Source organism: Oncorhynchus gorbuscha, linkage group LG06 (genome assembly GCF_021184085.1).
Source record: "Oncorhynchus gorbuscha isolate QuinsamMale2020 ecotype Even-year linkage group LG06, OgorEven_v1.0, whole genome shotgun sequence".
In the NCBI taxonomy this organism is placed as follows: Eukaryota; Metazoa; Chordata; class Actinopteri; order Salmoniformes; family Salmonidae; genus Oncorhynchus; species Oncorhynchus gorbuscha.
In genome coordinates this window covers 19,548,928-19,564,416 of record NC_060178.1, presented here as the reverse complement: position 1 = coordinate 19,564,416, position 15,489 = coordinate 19,548,928, and the positions used below count along the sequence as shown (strand labels likewise).

Here is a 15,489-nt window from a genome sequence, read left to right as displayed (position 1 = left end):
AACGTGGAGATAAGGAGTAGCAAAATCTATATTTATTAAAGAAGTAACTAAGTATAATATACAATGGTGTGTGTAATCAGTAATCAGTAGTGTAAGTGAGTGTTTTGCATGCATGAATGTGATAATGCAGGGTGATGAAAGGTGCCAAAGCAAACAAACAAACGGCCACCAAGAACCACAACACAATCTACAACGGGTGTCTGCATGGAGAGAGTCTCCTCCATGAATGTGGAAGAGGTCTATTTATCCTGGGAGACACCTGGCCCAGGTGTTTCCCATGTAGCTGACGACCCTCTCAACTCCGCCCACCGGCATCCTAATAAGAAAACAAGAACAAAGACAGAATACGGCAGACAGAGTGGGAGGGTCGTCACATTCCCCCCCATAAAACCGGGGACCAACAAGGACCCCGGAACAACATACCAGCCTCCCGCGTCCCAAATTGACACAGGCCTCTGCGTCCCAAATTGACACAGGCCTCTGCGTCCCAAATTGACACAGGCCTCTGCGCCCCAAATTGACACAGGCCTCTGCGCCCCAAATTGACACAGGCCTCTGTGCCCCAAATTGATGAGGGTTTACGTGTTCACACTTACAATTTGCCCCAGCCAACCTCCTCCCCAGACCTCAGCAACCTTCGCACAGGAAGCAACATTTAAGAGGAAAGAAAACAAGACCAGGAGGGAGCAGACAGGACAGAGAGAACATGACAATACGAAACAATGGTTAGTCACGTAAACATTAGGAACAGGGCGCACGAGAGAGCGCATCAGCAATCACGTTTTCAGTCCCCCGGATGTGCCTCACATCGAGATGGAATGATTGTAAAAATAAACACCATCGCATTATCCTCTGGTTTGGACACATCATGGACCTCAAAAAAGTGAGGGGTTATGGTCGGTGTAGACCACAATAGGTACTACCCCGACCCGACATACACTTCGAAGTGTTGTAGCGCCCAAATGAGTGCTAGCGCTTCCTTTTCAATAACCGAATAGTTCAACTGATAATCGTTAAACTTTTTAGAAAAGAAACTAACAGGCTTCTCAATCCCAGACACATCTGCTTGCAGCAAAACTGCACCTGCCCCCACATGACTAGCATCCACCTGCAAGGTAAATGACAAATCCATGCGAGGAGCAGCCAGCACTGGAGTTGAGGTAAGCAACCTCTTTGAATCTTCAAAAGCGTGTTGACAACGAGTAGACCAAACGTAAACAGCCTTAGCTTTCAGCATATCTGTCAAGGGAGCGACCACAGTAGAGAAGTTATTACAAAAACTACGGTAATAACCAATCATGCCCAAGAAACGCATCAGTTTCTTTTTTAGTAGTTGGTGGTGGAAAAGCATCAATAGCCACCACTTTAGCCCGAACAGGACGCACTTCACCCTGCCCAACCACTTTTCCAAGGTATGTAACGGTCGCCTGAGCAAACTCACATTTTGCCAGATTGATTGTGAGGCGACCTGCAGCCAGACGTTCAAACAAGGCTTGAATACGGGACAGATGTTCTTCCCAAGTATCTGCATAGATCACTACATCGTCCAAATAAACAGCGCACCCGGTCAGACCGGCGACAACCCTGTTCATAAGTCGCTGAAAAGTGGCAGGTGCATTGCGCAGACCGAAACTCATAACTGAATACGAGTACAGACCAAAGGGTGTAATAAAGGCAGAGATTTCACGTGCCCTACTCGTCAGTGGCACCTGCCAATAGCCTTTTAACAGGTCAAATTTGCTCACAAACTTAGCTGCACCGACTTGATCAACACAGTCCTCCATCCGAGGAAGAGGAAATGAATCTGGCTTTGTGACACTGTTTACCTTACGGTAGTCCGTACAAAAACGGTTTGTTCCATCCGGTTTACTGACCAAGATACAGGAGAAGCCCAACTGGAGAAAGAAGGCTCTGCTATCTTACTCTCCAGCATGTACTTGACCTCAGCATCCAGACAACGTAGTTTCTCTGAAGAAACTCTATAGAACCGCTGACGAATGGGGTCAGCACCTCCAATGTCAATATCATGTTCTATTAAGTTTGTACGTGTAGGTGTATCAGAAAATAAACCTGGAAATCTCTGAATCAGACCAACCATCTCTTTCCGCTCATCAACAGGTAGGTGAGTGAGAAGACTGTCTAAAATATCCAGTGTTTCTGAATTTTTCAATCTACCCTGCAATATACAATCGTCAGGACCAGGAACATCTTCCTCCTCATGCACAGATCTAGCACGACAAGAACCCAAGGAAACAACGGTATCAGCCAAAAGAACAGGTTTACCGTCCTCTGTAGAATCCCACTGTTCAGTCTCAGAGGAACGTGCATAATAGGGTTTTAACAGATTTACATGGCACAGCTGGTGTGCTTTCCTCCGTTCTGGAGTGGCAACTAGATAATTTTGCTCAGTGTACTGGCGCACCACTGTATATGGACCTTGAAACTTGGCTTGAAAAGGAGAACCAACAATTGGCAGCAGAGCAAGAACCTGGTCACCTGGACTAAAGTGACGAGGCTCAGTTCGGCGATCAAATATGCCCTTCATCCTATCCTGTGAAGATGATAACTTCTCTTTAGCCATTTCACCAGCGGCATACAGCCGTCGCCGGAAATCACACACATACGAACACAGGGACTGAGGAGGCTCGGGAGACTTCCAGTCATCCTGGAGAACAGATAAAAGTCCACGCACCCTATGTCCAAACACAAGGTCATTTGGACTGAAACCTGTGCTCTCCTGTGAAACTTCCCTAGCGGCTAACAGTAACCAAGGCAACCCCTCCTCCCAATCCTTATCCATCTCAGTACAATAAGCTCTCAACAAAGACTTAAGTGTTTGATGGAAACGTTCCAGTGCTCCTTGACTTTGCGCGTGATAGGCGCTAGACACATTGTGTTTAATATGAAGCTGTTGAAGAACCTGACCAAACAGATTAGAGGTAAAATTAGATCCTTGATCACTCTGAATGACCTTAGGGATTCCAAACAATGAGAGAAACTGAGTCAAAGCTTTTAACACCGATTTAGTCGTGATAGATCGGAGAGGATAGGCAGCAGGAAACCTAGTGGTCTGACACATCACAGTGAACAGGTAACTGCTACCCTTTTTAGAATGAGGCAGAGGACCCACACAGTCAATAATTAGATACTCAAAAGGTTGGCTGAGTACAGGAATAGGAAACAATGGTACTGGTTTAATAGCTTGATTAGGCTTACCAGTTAATTGACAGGTGTGACAAGTTTTGATAAAATCAGAAACATCCCTCTTTAATCTAGGCCAAAAGAAATGTCTTAATATGCGATTGTAGGTTTTCCTCACCCCCATATGTCCAGCAACGTCACTGTGAGAAGTTTCCAACACCAACTCACGGCTTAACTGGTACAACAACCTGACTAATTGCCTCCCCCAGAAAAACACTATCATGAGACACCCACTTTCTCATCAGGACATCCTCTTGGAGAAAATAGCCATGGGCGACATCTCCCAACTGTTCTATAGGCACAATTTGATCACGCAACTCTTCCAACGTGGGGTCATCCCGTTGAGCATTGATTAGATCTGAGCGGGTTACAGATAACGGGATAACAGGGAAAACAGTGACATACTTTGTATTATTATCATTAGTCGGCGCAGTGACTAGTTCGCCACGGCTCATAGAACGTGTCACTGCACACGCAGAGAACACCTCTGGGAAACTCTGTACACTCTCATCAGGAATCCCAACAAATGACGGCTTAGTGGAAACCACTAGAGATGGAAACACAACTGGCCATACCCGCTCACCTGCTAAGTTATTCCCAAGGATAACGTCGATACCCTCAATAGGCAATGAAGGACGCACCCCCACAACAACTTCACCCTTCACCAGCCCACAATCCAACATCAGTTTATGCAATGGAACTGACAGAGTGTTCAAACCTATTCCCTAATTAGAACACTATTCCCCGAATCAGTCTCAGCAGAAAAGGGTAACACAGACTCCAACACAAATGATTCAGAGGCACCTGTGTCTCTCAGGATCTTCACTGGCACTAGGTCTTTACTTCCTAACATAGACACAAAACCTTCTGTAATGAAAGGTAAATAGTCTGGATCAATATGGACTTTCACATTCTCCTGGGCCTGAGGAAATGAGTCAAGAATGAACTGATGTGGAACAGGTGCAGCTAACGCAGCAGGCTTAGATTTAGCGTAAGCACCCTTTGACCTGAGAAGTGGACATTCGTTTTTCCAATGACCTGAACCTTGACAGTAGTGACACTCCTGCCCAAAGTCAGCCTTACCATGGGAGTCAGGTTCAACCCTAGTTGAATAGAACTCTGCCCGAGAATCAAAGTATCTCGGTGAGCGAAGCCCAAATCTATCCGAACACCCCCACTCTTTCCGAATACGGGGTTTTGCAAAGACACTTTTGTGAGTCAACACATACTCGTCCGCCAAAACCGCAGCTTCAGCAACATTCTTTACTTTCTGTTCATTAATATAAGTGGCAATACGATCAGGAATTGTGTCCTTAAATTGCTCTAACATAATCAGATCACACAGCCCTTGAAAGTCACAACTGCAGAGGCAGAACACCAGCGATTAAACTGTAAAGATAACTGTCGCGCAAACTCAACATGAGTCTGGTTATCGTCCCTTTTTAAAGTTCTAAATCGTTGGCGGTAAGCCTCAGGGACCAATTCATAAATCTGTAACACAGCTGTTTTAACTTTATCATAACTGGCACTGTCGTGTACACTAAGAGCTGAATATGCTTCCTGCGCTTTACCAGTCAGCACACACTGCAACATTAAAGTGCGGTCAGAATCAGGCCAACTCCTAGCGTCAGCAACCCGCTCAAACAACGAAAAGAATGTCTCGGGGTCCCTTTCATTAAACCGAGGCAATAACCGCAAGTTCCCAACAATATCAAATGTCTCTGGGGCACGACCAAAAGCGGAACTACCCCTAGGTAAATCTGGGTGACCTTCCCAAAACAAACTCTCCCCTGAGATCTTTCCTTCCCTAACCAACTCTATACGTTCTTGTTGCAACTTGATTTTAGCACGCTCCATATCTTGTTTAAATGCCAATTCCTTTTCATATTTCACACGATCATGCTCTAGCTTCTCACGATCATGCTCTAGCTTCTCACGATCATGCTCTAGCTGTAACAAAAGCAGTTCTTTCTGCTGTTCAAAAAGAAGGCTACTAGGACTAACCGATGGAATGGCCATTGTAACGTTATGGGGAGACAACAAATCCTCAGCAGAGGCTGGCCCGGTGGTAACTTCAAGAATACCACTCTCCATCAGATTGGCTTTCAATATCAACCTAATAGAATTCTTTAGACGTTTATCACTAATCTCAACCTTGTAGTGTTCCGCGACCTTCAACAGCTGTTCTTTAGTACCTAAATCTAACAATTCCTCTGATGGAGAGCGAATGAACTTATCTACATAAGACGCCATAATCACACAAAAACAATTCTCGCTCTTCCCTTCTGCTGAGCACACCAGAACACAACCCGAGAATTGACAATCACCCTGAGCACCACAGAAGAGAGATGAGATATGGAGCTTCCCCAAAACCTACAATAACTCAACCCTAGTCTTCGTGCAGATTTGCGGTGGGAATTTACGCACTGTAGCCCGCTGGCAAGGAAATAGAACTCCCCAGCATGCTGGCAAATTCCACCAAGCCACGGATGTGCCCCCGAGACAACTGCTCAGTCCACAGACACCACACAAAAATAACAAACATTAACCATGCCCAACATATTCCAAAAATGAAACACGTCGCTAAACCTATCAGGGGAAAAAGGCTATAGCTCCGGGTAGCAAGTTCCACTACCCTACCCAAATCTCCCACCGAGGTACACAGCAGATTACTCACTTCAGACTGACGTCCCAACAGAAAGTAGAACAAGAGTTCAGGCTAGGCAGGGCCTGGAAACTAACCATTATACTCTCTCCAACATAGCACACAAACCAAACAAAAAGGCAACCAATACTGGGCCGATCACACTCAAACACCATATTCAATCCAAACACGTACCTCCACGGTCTCCCAAACCAATAGTTCAAAGATCCCGGACGAGCCCCCACTTGTCACGAACCGGCTCAAAGCCCGTAACAAAGGGAGACAACGTGGAGATAAGGAGTAGCAAAATCTATATTTATTAAAGAAGTAACTAAGTATAATATACAATGGTGTGTGTAATCAGTAATCAGTAGTGTAAGTGAGTGTTTTGCATGCATGAATGTGATAATGCAGGGTGATGAAAGGTGCCAAAGCAAACAAACAAACGGCCACCAAGAACCACAACACAATCTACAACGGGTGTCTGCATGGAGAGAGTCTCCTCCATGAATGTGGAAGAGGTCTATTTATCCTGGGAGACACCTGGCCCAGGTGTTTCCCATGTAGCTGACGACCCTCTCAACTCCGCCCACCGGCATCCTAATAAGAAAACAAGAACAAAGACAGAATACGGCAGACAGAGTGGGAGGGTCGTCACATCCTGCCTGCCTGCCTGTATGTCAACCTGCCTGTTGGCCTTCCTGCCTGCCATCCTGCCTGCCTGCCTGCCTGCCTGTCTGTCTGTCTGTCTGTCTGTCTGTCTGTCTGTCTGTCTGTCTGTCTGTCTGTCTGTCTGTCTGTCTGTCTGTCTGTCTGTCTGTCTGTCTGTCTGTCTGTCTGTCTGTCTGTCTGTCTGTCTGTCTGTCTGTCTGTCTGTCTGTCTGTCTGTCTGTCTGTCTGTCTGTCTGTCTGTCTGTCTCTTCAGCCTATCTGAGTGAATGGAGGGGGAGGTGGGAGAGAGAAGAGAGGGAATGAGGGAGGGGGAGAGAGGGGAGAGAGAGACAACAGACATATAATGGTGGGGGAGAGAGAATTGGGGGAGTGAGGGAGGGGGAGAAAGGGGAGAGAGTAGAGAGAGTCAACAGACAGACAGAAGTGGGTGAGAGGAGGGAGATAGAAGAGGGAAAGGGAGAGAGAGAGAGATGAGAGGAAAGAGAGGCAGGGAAAGGAGGGAGAGAGAATGGGGGGAGGAGGGAGAGAGAGGAGGGGGAGGGAGGGAAAATAGGTGGGAGAGGGAATGGAGGGGGAGGAGGGAGGGAGAGAGAGAGGGAAGGAGAGAGAGACTCATCTTTTCAAATTGACTGCAATGTGTTGAGAAAAATATCAGATTACCGTAACCTTTTGTCTTTTTGCAAAAATGTGCCAAAATGATGATTTCCTATGATATTATGTTGTAGAGCAATATGGTACATTCTTAGAAAAAAAAGGTGCTATCTAGAACCTTAAAAGTTTCTTCGGCTTTCCACATAGGAGAACCCTTTGAAGAACCTTTTTGGTTGCAGGTAGAACCCTTTTGTGTTCCATGTAGAACCCTTTCTAGAGTGTATAGCTGTGCAGTGCTTACACTGTTTCAGCTGTCGCTACTACATATGTCGTTCCAGTTCAGATATAGTACGCTCCTTGTTAATGTTTTAATGATCTGTTGCTAACCCAGTAATGGCATTGAGCCTCATTTACCAGTTACTGGAAATTGGAAAAGGGAAATGAGAGATTCCAATTTTTTTCAACTGCGTCTCCAGTGACAGATTTTACTGTCTGATCTCTCACGTTCAGTCTATCTGATCGTGATCCTGATCTGTGTAGTTACCCGTGTGTGTGTTTTGTTGTTATAGGTGGACAGCTGGGCTCTGGGGGTACTCCTATACACCCTGGTCTATGGGACCATGCCGTTCGATGGAGGAGACCACAAGAACCTCATCCGCCAGATCAGCAACGGAGAGTACAGAGAGCCCACCCAGTCCTCAGGTACAGGTCAAGACCCTCTACCTACAGTTTGAGACAGGGATACCCAATTACATTCCTCTGTGGGCCGATGTTTCCTTGAGCGGATGGTCGGGGGGCCACAACATTGTTATAAATCATTTGTACACTGCAAATTGAGTGCAAGAATCCCAAACATAATCATTTCAAACCTTGATTACATTGGGATCACATATGCCTCTCTATTTATGCGTGGGAATACTTGGGAACAGAATCTCTCAATTAAAATCACTTTGAGCTGATTTTCTGGTGATTTTACAGTCTTTTATGTCTAACAACTATTTTTTTTTTAAAGATTTTTGCGGGATGCCTATTGGGAAACCCTGGTCTAAGATCTAGTTTCCCTCTACACACTAAATATAATGATTATTAGATAATAAATGCTCTGCAGCAAAAAACAACAGTGAAGTGTCACCCAGCTCCTACATACCCCCTGTTGTGCTCAAATCCAGAATGTTAAACTATGCTCCCCTCCTATTTCCCCTCCCAGATGCCCGTGGTCTGATCCGCTGGATGTTGATGGTGAACCCAGAGCGGCGGGCAACGGTGGAAGACATCGCCAACCACTGGTGGGTCAACTGGGGCTGCAAGAGCAGCGTGTGCGACTGCGAGACCCAGCGGGACAATGGCACCTCCTCTCCCATGCTGGCCCGCTTCATTGACTGGCAGAACCGCACAGAGCCCTGGCCGGGCAAACCCACCGCCCTGCTGCCCCTGGTCCTCCGCCAGCGCCCCAAGAAGTCCAAGAAAGAGAACGAGGTGGGAGATGGGCCCCACGGTGGAGGGGAGGGGGAGAAGCCCGGGCTGAAGAGGCCCAAGGGGATCCTGAAGACCCGGCTAATGGAGAAGCAGCATTCGCCCAGCCTGGAGGAGGTGGAGCTGGGGAGTGGTGGAGCGATGATGGGCCTCAGGCCAGCCGAGGGAGAACCAGGCTGCTCTAGCCCCGACAGAGAGGAGGAAGAGGAGGAGCCCGGCCTGGCAGGGGGCTCGCCGGCAAAGATGGTGCCCACCCTTCCCAGGAAGGGCATCCTGAAGAACAACCAACAAAGGGAATCAGGGTACTACTCCTCCCCGGAGCGCAGTGAGTCCTCCGAGCTGCTAGTGGGTGCCACCATGTCCCTGGTTGCTGCCTGCAGCTCCCCGCCCAGGAGAGTAGTGGGGAGGAAGGGCATCTTGAAACGCAACGGGAAGTATTCCACCTATAGCGGCCCTCCCTCAGCTGGTGCTCTCGGGGACCCCTCCCAGGGCGACTCCGGCCTGTCCCGTAGCCAGAGCCGTCCATCCAGCATGGTGTTGGAGGATGGCGTCGTATCCCCCAGGCTGTCCCCGACTGGCCCCCCACCGCCCCCCACCGCCCCAACATCAGGGCTTGTGTGTCAGCCGAAAACCTGCTGCAGCTGGCCAGTTTCAAGGGCTTCCAGGCAGCCCCTCTGCTCCACGGGTCAAAGTTCAGCCGGACCCCCAGACTGCGGGGGTCCCCGGGGGACAACGGCAGCTTCTCCCTGCTGGGGGACCTGGACGACATGACTCAGGTGTACCAGCAAGCCCTGGACATCAGCAGCAACCTCACCTAGACGAGGAGGGGATAGAGGAGGCAGCCAGATGGCCAGGCTGAGGCTGTAACATCTGTCTCTGTTGGTGTGTGTGTGTGTCTGTGTGTACATGTATGTGTATGTCATTGACGACCAGTGACCCGTATGTTGCTGAGATAGCCTACCTAAACCTTTTGGAAGGTTATAGTTTTCTCACTGGGGTTCAAATCCATGTTGGAAACTATATTATACACACACTCATACATACAATACATGACTATTATGCACTTCTCAGGCCAAAGGACATTCAGTTAGCAGGGTTTTCAAACGACGTGAGTGGAGTGAATAAACAACTGGCATGAGAGAATGCCGCCCAGCCTTCCTCCTCCATCCGCCCGTAGACTTTGCTGTGTTCAAATGTTTACATGTTCAGCAAAAGGCAAGTTAGAATCACATACGCAGCAACCAGAAACTGGTTGGCTCTCGAAGCGAACCATGAATTGAGTTTGAGTTTACAAAAGCACCTTAAAACTCACACAGAGCACATGTTTTTGTGATCTTTTACTTCATGTAAAAAACAAACCAGGGTCTTGCTCCATAATAACTGACGATGTTAACTATTTATTAATATTTGCGTAGATTTAGTATGAATACAAAACTGGTGGGTTCTGGCAGTACTGGAATAGTCCAAAGCTCAATGTCTCCAACCCTTTGTGTGGATTGTGGAACTGACATATATCATTGTTATGTTGCCCAAGGAAGTGAAACATGTATACATGATATATTAATATGGCTGCATATGTAAGAAATGTGGCTATGTATATCACCATAAAAGCGTATGTCCTATATATGAGCATATGATATTAGGGAATATGTAGGAAGTGCCTTTTAGGATCTAAATTAAATTATGTAAGTCATTTCCTGAAAGTGAAGCAAGATGGATGCAGGCCAACCTGTCACCATTTGTGCTGTTTTGATTATTATACATGTGAATGTGGTGAGAGAGAGAGAGACCCAGGACCTTAACGGAACACACTGTGGTCTATTGCATTACATAGTCACAGGTCAGGGGTCACACAATGGCCTATCGCCTTACACAGCCACAGGTCAGGGGTCACACAATGGCCTATAGCCTTACACAGTCACAGGTCAGGGGTCACACAGACATTAAACAGCAGTTGAGATGAAACAGTCCCGTCTCCATCCCAAAATACACACTGTCAGGAACAAGAACCAAGCCCAGAGAGATGACAGAGTCTTAAACAATTAGGCTTTTCGTGCAGTTCTTTCTTGCTTGATGTGTCAGCAGTTTGATGATTTGGTTAAACACAAGGCCTGGTCAGGGGGTCTGGAGCTGCTCACCTTAGAAGGTAGATGGCCCAGACACCCTCTCATAGGCCCGGAATGTTCCTGGCAAATAAACAGCCATGTCTGTGGTTGTTTTGTCTGTATGCCTGTAGTCCAGTGCTGGAGTTGCCTCTGCTGAGGCCTTCTCACTCAATTGGCATAACTTGGCTACAGAGTCCTACCAGCTGGAAATGGCAGAGAAACCCTACAAGTCGTGTACACAATGCTCAGGTTGTTATCTGTGGATATTGTTATAGCCTAGTTTAATTTGTTTAAACCATCCCCCTCCAACTCCACAAAGGGCTTAGAAGAAGGATTTGTTTCAGTGCTCTGATGACACTGCACATTCCACAGACAATGGCTGGAGACGTGTTGGTGCGGGAGATGTTATCCGCACCAGTCAGGTGGGTTCCGTGGTCTGTGCTGTCAGGTTTCCAGCTGTGTGTACAGGGCCATTTTGTCAAATAAGCACCATTAGCCAGCTATTGTTTTTATTAGAGGGAGGTATAATGTAGTAGAGAGAAACATAATAACGGTAGAGAGAGGTAGAGAGTAGTAGAGATTTTAGCGGGAAACAAGTGTTTGAGTGAAAGAGAATGTTCTCAGTGAAGGTGAGATTTGAGAAGCCTTTCCTGTCGGAAAGGGTGAAAGAGTTGAGTTGCTGAGTTGAAGGAAACAGAGATGTAGACTAGAGAAAGTAACAGAGAAAGTGAGTTCTGAGTAGAAAGGAAGGAAATGGAAAGTATTGTATTACATTTTTTACCAAATATGAGAAGAAGCTTCATTGATGCAGGGGGTGAAATGGATTGGGTACTGTATGTGCCCCTGGAACCTTTATGATAGCTGGGAAACCCCATCTGAAAATGAATTCATTTCTGCAACAATAATAGCCTGACAAGCTGTCACTTTTTTGTTAAGAGATTGTTTTAGGCCAAAAGCTAGAGGCTGGCAAAGCAACTTGTGTCATGGGCTGAGTGTGTTCTATGGAGTGTGTTTAGAATGGCCTTTTAAACTGGGATGGAGAGGGAGATGTGACTGATACATTGATTATACTGTATCATCAGAATATGTGTATGGAAAACCATAGCAACCCCCAAGCAACAGAATTAACATATTGAATGATTTCAAAGGTCCGCTAGTGCAAGGTTCTGGTTATTGATTGAAACGACAGACCCGTTCTGTATTATATTGCATTTTATTGCCCTTTGTATTGCCTTTTATTGTCAACTGGATTTACAGTGATGAAATTATACTATGTTAGTATTTTGTTTTATTACGCTTCTGTTTTTGATTCTCCAAAATATAGAAACTTTATATTGCTTTATGTTATGGCAGAAAGTATTTCTTCCCTGAGTTTGGCCGTAAGAGATCAGGGGACTGATCTGATGTCAGTGAGATCTCAGTGTTTCCCCTGTTTTTGGTACACCTGAGGGGTCAGAGCAGCTGACCTGAGTTCAGTCATGTTGCAGAGTGTTTACCTGTGAACTTACATCAAATCAAGAGTCAACTTACTAATACAGCCTGGTGGCCCAACCCCAGAGAACAGGGCATTTCAACCTACCCCCTCCCAAAGAAAGAGGTGCCCATTGACACCACCCAAAGGGGAAATCCATGGGTTGTTATTATGACAGTAATCTTTCTAAAATGCTAACACATATTAAGCAACACAGAGATAAACACGTACATGTATGTGCCATCACATTGACAACCCCTTGTTTGATCCCAAAGAAGTAGTCAGAGTCCATCTGTACCAAAGCAAGGAGATCTGAAACAAAGGAATGACATGAGGAGAAAACAATGGAGAAAATCTGATTAAACTCTCTATCTGCCAAACTGGAAATAACTGGTGCATATACATTAGTTAGTAGCAGAAAGTCTAAGCATAGGAAAACCTGACTGGATATTGTTATTAAGACAGTAATAATAGTATTATTATGTTATTTAAGTATTATTTTTGTTGGCTATTGCCACTGTTATGATTTTGTTTTGGTATCAGTTGATGAACCTGGACTGCTAAGGTGGTTTAAGTTGAATGGCGTTGCTATGTTTTATGATCATGTTTAATTTTATGATAATGAGAATTATTATCAAGGTGTTTTTTATACTTGTATTTATTGGTGATAAAGCCATTTTCATTTGACGTATAAAGCTACTCTGTTCATGATTTGGCCTGCTTGTGGGTGTGTTGACTGCATAAATGGAGAGATATCATTGTGTCAATGCGTATAGCATTGAGGGAGTGAAGATGACATTTCATTGTGAAAGCGTTGGTCAATATATCATGGTCAAGTATACCAATCAGATTTCATCACATATGACTAATTCTTAAGAAATGTTATTGGAAGGAACCAAACGTCCTTGATCCCTCTACTTCAAACCATGCTTCTGTAGTACTGGACCAAGTCAAATAAATGGATCACGTTAAAGAAGTTGTTTCCTGTCTGACTTTGTGTATTCAGTGTTGTTCAGTTTCTATCTTTATTGCTTTTATTGGCATTTAACTCCCACTGTAATCTACTTTTGAGAATTGGAAAAATATCTCAAGAGAAACTTCAGAGACAGGACATTGAGTAAGCGTGTCTGTCTGTCTTTGGGAGAGAGAATAGTCTGTTTTTGAGAGCAGAACAGAGACAAGCGGTTGGTAGGCAAGAGAGAACATTGCTGCTGTTAGGCTAATTGGATCCACATTTACTTTTAGGGAGAGTGGCTGGCTGGCTGATCTGGCCATAGGTAAGGAGTCTTTGGGGCTTCGTTGTTGATATGTGAGATGGCACACCTGCCTCATGTTGTCCAGACAAGACAGGGCAAAAGGCCCAGGAAGAGAAACTTGGTTTATAGGAACCCCTAACCTAATTCTCATTCTAGGTAGATAGCTAACTTTATTTCTAAACAGGGTGTAATCTGTCACGTGAGATTATATCTACAGAAAGAGGTACTGTAGTTATTCCTCTCACATAGTTGAATTTATGTTTTGTGCCTCATACTGTAGCCTTCGGTGCCCAGAAAACAGTGTAACAAAGTAAAACATTCATTAAACAACACTATGAATCAGTCTTTTTAATATGTTTCTAGTTGTGGAGATTCCTGGTTTACCTAATATGTGTTTGGGAAAGCCTCAGAGGGAAAATAAGAGGTGAATGAACAAGAGCAGAGTGAGCAGTTGAGGGGAAGACGGCTCATGATAATGGCTGAAACGGAGCAAATGGAATGGCATCAAACACATGGAAACCATTTGATACCATTCCACTCATTCCGCTCAGCCATAAACACAAGCCCGTCCTCCCCAATTAAGGTTCCACCAACCTCCTGTGGCTTAGAGCCATCTTTACCTCAGTGCACTAAGAGCAATGAACGGTCAGGTCAGAACAGAGATAGGAAGTTACAAAAACCTGTAGCTAGGTACTTAGAGTACAGAGGCATAATACAGCATTGTGTAATACATTGGATGTCTGTCATCTATGTAAGAGAATGCAGGCAGTCAGTGATGGCATGGATTAAAACGGCTATTTTCAAATCAGGACTGCACACAGTAACTACACCCTTGACATGATATTGACCTGAATTTCAAAGGGATTTTTCCCTTCTGGATTCTTCAGAAAAATCAGGTTCACTTTTTCACCCTCAAATAAAATGCAGCTGGCAAACTTTCTGAACTACTCCCCTCGCTGTTTCGGTGTGCCTGTGAGTATCCAGACTCAAACCCCCATCCGGTCCTTTACTTTGACCCTGAGTCTGCCTTGGAGAGATGGAAGTTGGTACACTAACTACACATTAGGGGCTTGATCCTACTTCAGCTTGCCTTGGAGGGTCCACTCTAAAGAGGCCACTGCTTTTCCCACTCTATTTAACTGAAATGTAAAGGACAAAAGACATCCCATAGAGAGGATTTTAGAATATAAAGAATCTATAACATTTAATTAATACTTCAGTTAAGTTTACCAGTCTTTTGCTGAAGAAAAAGGGTTTTGAATGAGGTCAAGTGAGGAGCATTTCTACCTATAGAGCAAAAACAGCAGTTGAGATCCAGATATGCCAATTGGCGCATTTGGCTGCTGTTCCAGGCAGCTGGCAGGAACGTTGAGGGTTTAGGCTGGGTGTTGTAAACGGAGCTGCCCGTTCATGGCAGGAACGTTGAGGGTTTAGGCTGGGTGTTGTAAACGGAGCTGCCCGTTCATGGCAGGAACGTTGAGGGTTTAGGCTGGGTGTTGTAAACGGAGCTGCCCGTTCATGGCAGGAACGTTGAGGGTTTAGGCTGGGTGTTGTAAACGGAGCTGCCCGTTCATGGCAGGAAAAATAAACACAGTGCAGGGCCTAGAGCAGGCCTGGGTACAGGGAAGCGTGTGTTCCTCAGATAGCTGACACATATTGTTTTAAAAGGAGCTAGGGGCTGTGAGTGAAGGCCACTGTACATACACGCCGGTCACATTCAGATCTCCCCGGCACTCCTTTTCCTCTGAGCTGCTGTGATAACATTGTGAATGGAGGTGGAATAAGCCTCAATCCCTTTTCCATTCCCTCTGCTCTCCTCCTGTCCTCTCTCATCTTTTGTTCCCCCTATCCTGCACTCGTTCCGCTCCCTCCCTGGCTCTCCTGGCCAGAGGACTATTTTTAGTGACGGCGCTGCTATTCTGGAATTTGATGCTGACTGGCTGCTGCTGGATGTCTGGGCGGCGATCTCTTCAGGAATGTCTGGCCTGCTCTCAAACCACTACAGAGCCGCAGGGCGGACGGCCCGGGGCTCTGATTACAGACCCTCGCTCTGCTCGCCTTCTCTTTCCTCTCCAC

General features: G+C 45.9%; 1 pseudogene; it reads left to right on the top strand.

The window, feature by feature from the left end:
- The window catches only part of LOC124037651, a 52,119-nt pseudogene extending 38,986 nt beyond the window's left edge, over positions 1–13,133 (top strand).
- Positions 13,134–15,489: the final 2,356 nt, after the last annotated feature.